Source organism: Aptenodytes forsteri, unplaced genomic scaffold (assembly GCF_000699145.1).
Source record: "Aptenodytes forsteri isolate BGI_AS27 unplaced genomic scaffold, ASM69914v1 Scaffold243, whole genome shotgun sequence".
Taxonomy (NCBI): domain Eukaryota; kingdom Metazoa; phylum Chordata; class Aves; order Sphenisciformes; family Spheniscidae; genus Aptenodytes; species Aptenodytes forsteri.
In genome coordinates this window covers 1,243,097-1,248,699 of record NW_008795314.1, presented here as the reverse complement: position 1 = coordinate 1,248,699, position 5,603 = coordinate 1,243,097, and the positions used below count along the sequence as shown (strand labels likewise).

The 5,603-nt window shown below is 64.5% G+C and overlaps 1 protein-coding gene across 1 annotated transcript in view; it reads left to right on the top strand.

The window, feature by feature from the left end:
- The window catches only part of ST6GALNAC2 (ST6 N-acetylgalactosaminide alpha-2,6-sialyltransferase 2), a 9,948-nt gene that overhangs the window by 346 nt on the left and 3,999 nt on the right, over positions 1-5,603 (top strand). The gene's annotated exons all lie outside the window — the stretch shown is intronic.

Genomic DNA, 5,603 nt, shown 5'->3' with positions numbered 1-5,603 from the left:
GTCCTGCCCGCGGCCACCAGCCGAGTCCAGGGGTGCCCAGAGCGGGACCCCGGGGCCGTGGGGGGCTGCGGGGGTCCCCGCGTGGGTTCAGCCCATCACAGTGCAAAGAAAACATTGCTGGGTCCGGGGACGGCTGAGGGTGCTCAGCCCCCGGCAGGATCAAACCCCCTTCAGCAGCCAGCCAGACCCTCTGCGAGCCTCGTGTGTCCCCGCTGGGCTGATTTAGTATCGGAGCCGCCTGATTGTCCTGGGGGGAGGTTTGGCCCCCATGGAGCTGCACTGATCCCCCCCCCGCAGGGGCAGGGCACGGCTGCCCGCAGCTCGCTCGGATCCCCAGGGCTGCCCCCCCGACCGCTTGCAAACTCCCAGGGGCTGCAGCATTTCCCAAACTCCAGCATTTGCATCTCCCCCTTTGCGGTCACATCTGCCTTCCCTGCATCCTCCAACCTCCCCAAGCCCCCTCCTGGGTCTCCACGGTGCCAGGTGGGCAAGGGTGCTGGGGTGCCCCAGGGAGCCCCGGGAAGCATGGCTGAGCGGGCAGGGTGTGAGGGAGCCCGCACAGCACTTGGCCTGCAGGACCAGCCACCCTCCTCTCCTGTGAGCATCAGGTAATGTGCCAGGAGAGAGCTAGAGGTGTCCCTCGCCTCCACGCTGGGTACTCTTGGGTGCCGTCGGTGCGACAGAGCCCAGCTGCCTGGGTGCTGCCTGGGAATGGAGGAGGCTGTGGGGACCGGAGCCGGTCCTGCACAGGGTGAGCCAAGTGCAGCCAGATTTGTGCTGGGAGCTGCTGGGGATGCAGCTGGCTGGGCTGCCCTGGGGTCCAGACGCTCTCTCTTCCCCACGTGGGAGCTGGGGGCTCTCCTTGCCCCCTCCTGTCCTGCCCAGGGCAGAGATCCCCTCTCCTGCCAGGCTTGTGGAGCAGAAGTATCCCCAGCAGCCCGGGCAGAGCTTGGCTGTGTCCACCCTTGGCCGTGCTGGGTGAGCAGCGGTGCCGGTGGCAGCAGTGTTGGCCCGTACCGCACGGTGCTTGGGTCAGGTCACAGCTGGGGTGTGGAGCTACTCCCTGCAAAGAGCCTGATGTCCCTGAGAGGGGAAACTGAGGCCCATGAGGGCAGCAGGATGTGCCCAAAGGACCATGCTGGAGCTGGGAATGGAAACCAGCCGTGTCCTGGCACAGGGTCCGTGGCCCATCCCGGGAGCAGGGTGCGGAGGAGACCCATGGGATGGGAGCCGGGAACGGGTTCCCCCCACCACATGGCAGGCTGCAGGTAACTCAGCCACTGCCTAACCCTGCCTGGACCTGCCCCAGCCCTGGGTCCCCCGCTGCAGAGCCAGCCTGGGCTCCTGCCCCATGACTGATGGGACCGAGGGTCAGCTCGTCCAGCCCCAGAGAGGAGCCCAGGGCGAGGTAACGGGGAGCTGACCTGCGCTCCAAAGCTCTCCTGGACTTCTCCTCTTGGCTTTAATCCAACCACTAAAGCTAGACCCAACCAGAGCGGGTCCTGTTCGCTCCAATTCCCTGTGTTTACAAACACACTGCCCCGTGATCGCTGCTTGTCCAGCCTGAACCACGCACCCGGAGGAATCGGTGCTGCCCTGCCGACGGATGCGGGGCTGAGTCCGGAGGTGAAACCGCGATGGCCGGTGTTCCGCACGGCTGACGCACCATCACAGAGCGCACGCTTCTGCTGTCGGGGCAGAAAGGGAGGGTCGGGGTGCTCACATGTCGGTGCAGGCGGCCACGTTTCAGCGGGGAGGTTTGTGTGAGCAGTGTCTCCATGCAGACTTCCATGGCAGACAAAGTTTGTCCCCGATGGATGCTGGCTGCTGCCAGCACCAAATCACCAGAAGGCCAGATACCCACGGCAATGCCGAGTCCCCCTCCAGTTCAGCACAAAGCCGGTGGCAGCGGTGAGGCCCCTATGGAGATGGGCAAAATGTCCCCATCCCCGCAGAGCTGGCCACCCCGCGGTCAGCAGGGCTGCAAGGAGCCAAATCCCTGGAGCCCCCGGCGTTCGGCTGGGCACAGCCCCGTCCCGCTCCCTGCCCGGCCATCTCTCTGAAGCCCCACCGGCAAGCTGCCGGCACCGCTTGTGGCTTTATTTTTAGGGCAGACAGGATGAGTGCAGAGGTCTGCCCAGCCTCACCGTGCCACTCTGGCTCTGCGCTGGGGGAGGATGCTTTCTGGAGCTTAGCCCTTCGCGGTGGGATGGAGCAAACGCCTTCTGAGAGCGTGTTCGCATTGCTGCTTCGGCTCCCTCAAATGGCTCTGCGGGGCCCTGGGAGTGTTTGCTGAAGATAAGGCTGGAGTGTGTGCTCACAACACTCATATACGCTGTTATCTTCCGGAAACGGGGGGGTGGCCGTGGACCAGAGACATCATATTTGTGAATGCCACAGCGGTGAGGGAGCGTACCAAGGCTTGGCTGGCTCCACTGCCTCGGCCGGTGCCCGGGCAGCCACGGGCCACTCCTTCCCCAGACCCCCATCGTGCATCGGCCAGTCCCAGGGAGGGTTGTCATCTTCTGCGTCAACCAAGTATTACAAGGTGCTTCACCACATCCTGGCAAGTGATGTCAAAGCATTTGGCTCCCTGATGTGCCACTGAGCTGCCACCTGGTGGGGGGGGGGGGAGGGGGGCAGCTGCCCCACGCCCTCCCCGGCAGGGTTTGGTCAGCAGCCACAGCCAGGACGGCTGCCGCGGTGCTGGGGAGATGGCTCCAGCACCCACAGCTGGGATGCGAGTGCAGGGAGGTGCCGACACAGGGATTGGATTTATCAGGTCAGCACAAGTCCTGGAAGAAACGATGAGCAAGTGCCACGCACCATATCTGGCCACGGGTGGAGGTGGGTCCCAGCTCCCATCGAATGTCAGGGCTGCCCGTGCCCACGTCCCTCCAGCCAGCCTGAGCACTGCTGGACCTGAGACCCCCGCGCTGCCCCAGGCGCTCCTGCAGCATCCCTGGCAGTTCAGAAAGTAGCACAGCACCCTTCCACTGCCAGTGCCCGGGTCTTTATCTTGTCCTGCAGGCACTGGGATGAGCCAGGGAAGGGTCTGTACCAAGGAACAAGAGTGGGAGAGCTTGGAGGGCTGAGGAGGGGCTGGGTGGGCAGAGATGTGCAGCTGGGGCTCGTGAGCCTGATGGGGAAGGGCTGGGGAGGCAGCGGGGCTGGGAGAGGCTGTTTGTGTGTGGCTGCCAGGCAGCACGAGCCTGGGCAAGGTGTGTGAGGGTAATGGCTTTTGGGGTTTGGTGGTGGGTTGCACCTCTGCGGCCAGAAAAAGGGTGGGTGGCCAAACCGGGGGCTTTGGCTGAAGGGGGGTGCGCAGCTCCGGGGAGCTCGGTGATTTGCAGGAGCTGGTTCTGGCTCTGGGTTTGGAACAGGGAGGTTTCTTCAGTCCCTGGTCCGTCGTTCAGGTGCTGGTAACATTGATAAGCTCCTGCTCACGAGGCACGTGGGCTGGGGATCTCCTGCATCGTGAGATGGAGGAAGCAAGCAGGGCTGGGGCAGCTCCCTGAGGGTGAGCTCCCTTGGGATCCCACGGCGGTTTGTTGCAGCTAAGCTGACTCAGCGCGCAGAGCTCTCCTTGTAGCTGCTGAGAGACTCTTGCATGGGTGAGCTCTGCTCTGACCGGCATGTGCTGCCTGTACCTGGCAGAGATGGGCTGAAAGAGCAGCCTCCAGTGTAACCACAAGGTCTCGTAACAGGCTTTGGATGGCCTTTCCCAGCCGGTGCCTCGCTGTGCAGAGACCCTGCCAGGGCAGCTCCACTCCCGTCTGCAAGACGAGGGAAGAGGCAAGTTCGGTCAAGCTGGGTTTATTTAGCTGCTCACAGCGATAACACCAGAAAGGCCCTGCAGAAAGCTGTGGCTCCGGCATCTCCCTGGGATGGCTCAGTCCTGCCTTGGTGGACCCTCCTGGGGGTTTGCCCTCCCTCCTCTCCACCAGCTCGGGTGCTCCTGGGATGAGCCTCAGGGATGAGCTGGTGGCTGCAAGGGGAGGTGGGGGCAGCACCGGCCCGACCCCTCTCCCGGCTCTGGGACCAGCCCCTGTGTCAGCACTCCTGTACTGTACGCAGCAGGACAGCTCTTTGCACGTGTTTGGAGGGCAGGATGTGGCCACGGGGCTGGGCTAAGCCAGGGACCTTGCCCCTGGACTGGAGCGTGTATGTTTAGAATGGTGGGGGCTCTGCAGGGCAGCAGCTCTTGCTGGGGAGCTGCCTTTTTATCGGACACCGAGGCAAGACTCACTGGCTTGACTTAAAAAGCTGCCCTGTTCCACTGGCAGCGCTCAGCCACCCGCGCAGGGGGGATGCCTTTGCCCTCGGCGTCCCCTGCCTAGAGCTGGCGGTGCTGGTATGGTGCAAGGAGGGAGCTGGGACTGAAGCCCGCTTGGCCCTGACTCCCCATCCACGCCTGGGGAGATGCTCCAGCCCCCGGTGCCAGCACCCAGGCGAGGCGCTGGGCTGTCCCCCCGTGTCATGCCGTACCCCCGAGGTGGCATGAAGCGGGGTTTGGGTGCCAAATGGGTCTGGATCTTCTCCCAGGCAGGGCTGTGAGTGCTGCTGGTGTCGACAGGGGCCGTGGCAGGGACGGAAACCCAATGCCCGCTGCACGGGGCAGCGTCGCGCCAGCGGGGGCCGGGGGGGAGGCAGAGCTCCGCTCCCCAACTGCCTCTACCTGTCCCCGGGCTCCCAAGCAGAGATCCCGTAACAAGGGGGCCCTTGTCTCCTCCACAATACCCCCCTTCTGGCCTGAGCACCTGCCGGCTGGGCTGGAGGCGGCGCCGGGGGGGCTCTGAAGGGCCCTTCTGTGTGGGGATGAATGGGAGCCTGTTCCCCTCCGGTGGGGACCCTGCCCACCCCCAGCCCCACATCCCCCCCTGGGAGGCCGGGTCTGCTCTGCCTGGCCCCGCAGGGCTCAGGGCACCCCGAGATGCTCAGGGTGGGAAGCCCTCTGCCTCTGTCCCCCAGCGCTAAATGAAGGATCAGGGCATGCCCCAGCTGGCCCCGTGGCAGAGGGGGGTCCCGTACACCCCGAGAGCCTCCAGTTGCCGATTGCTTCTCCAGTGAAGCAACTAAATGTGTCCTGCTGGCCTTCCCCGCCTGTCCCAGCCCCGTCCCTCTTGGGCTCGGGAAGGGTGGGATGGTTGGAAAAGCCAGGGATGTCTCGGCAGGGTCCCCCCAAGGCTGCAGGCTGGGCTGGGTGCAGTTTTTGTACGTGGGGGTCCTGGAGATGGGAACCACCAGGAGACGGCAGCTGCTTTCTGCATAAACCCAGTATTTTGCAAATCCCTGGCTCTCCGCTTGCAGAAACACATGCAGCCAGGGGGTGGGTGGGTGCAGGCAGCGGTGGAGGGGAGCCGAGTCCTGCCCTGTGGCTCTCACAGGTGGGGGGGTGTCTGAGTGCAGCGGCTCAGTGTCACCTGCCTGGCTGAGCCCCCACCGGCTTCTTCACCCGTCTGCATAAACCCAGTATTTTGCAAATCCCTGGCTTGCAGAATGCAGAAACACATGCAGCCAGGGGGTGGGTGGGTGCAGGCGAGGGGAGCCGAGTCCTGCCCTGTGGCTCTCACAGGTGGGTGGGTGGTTGAGTCGGCCGGCCA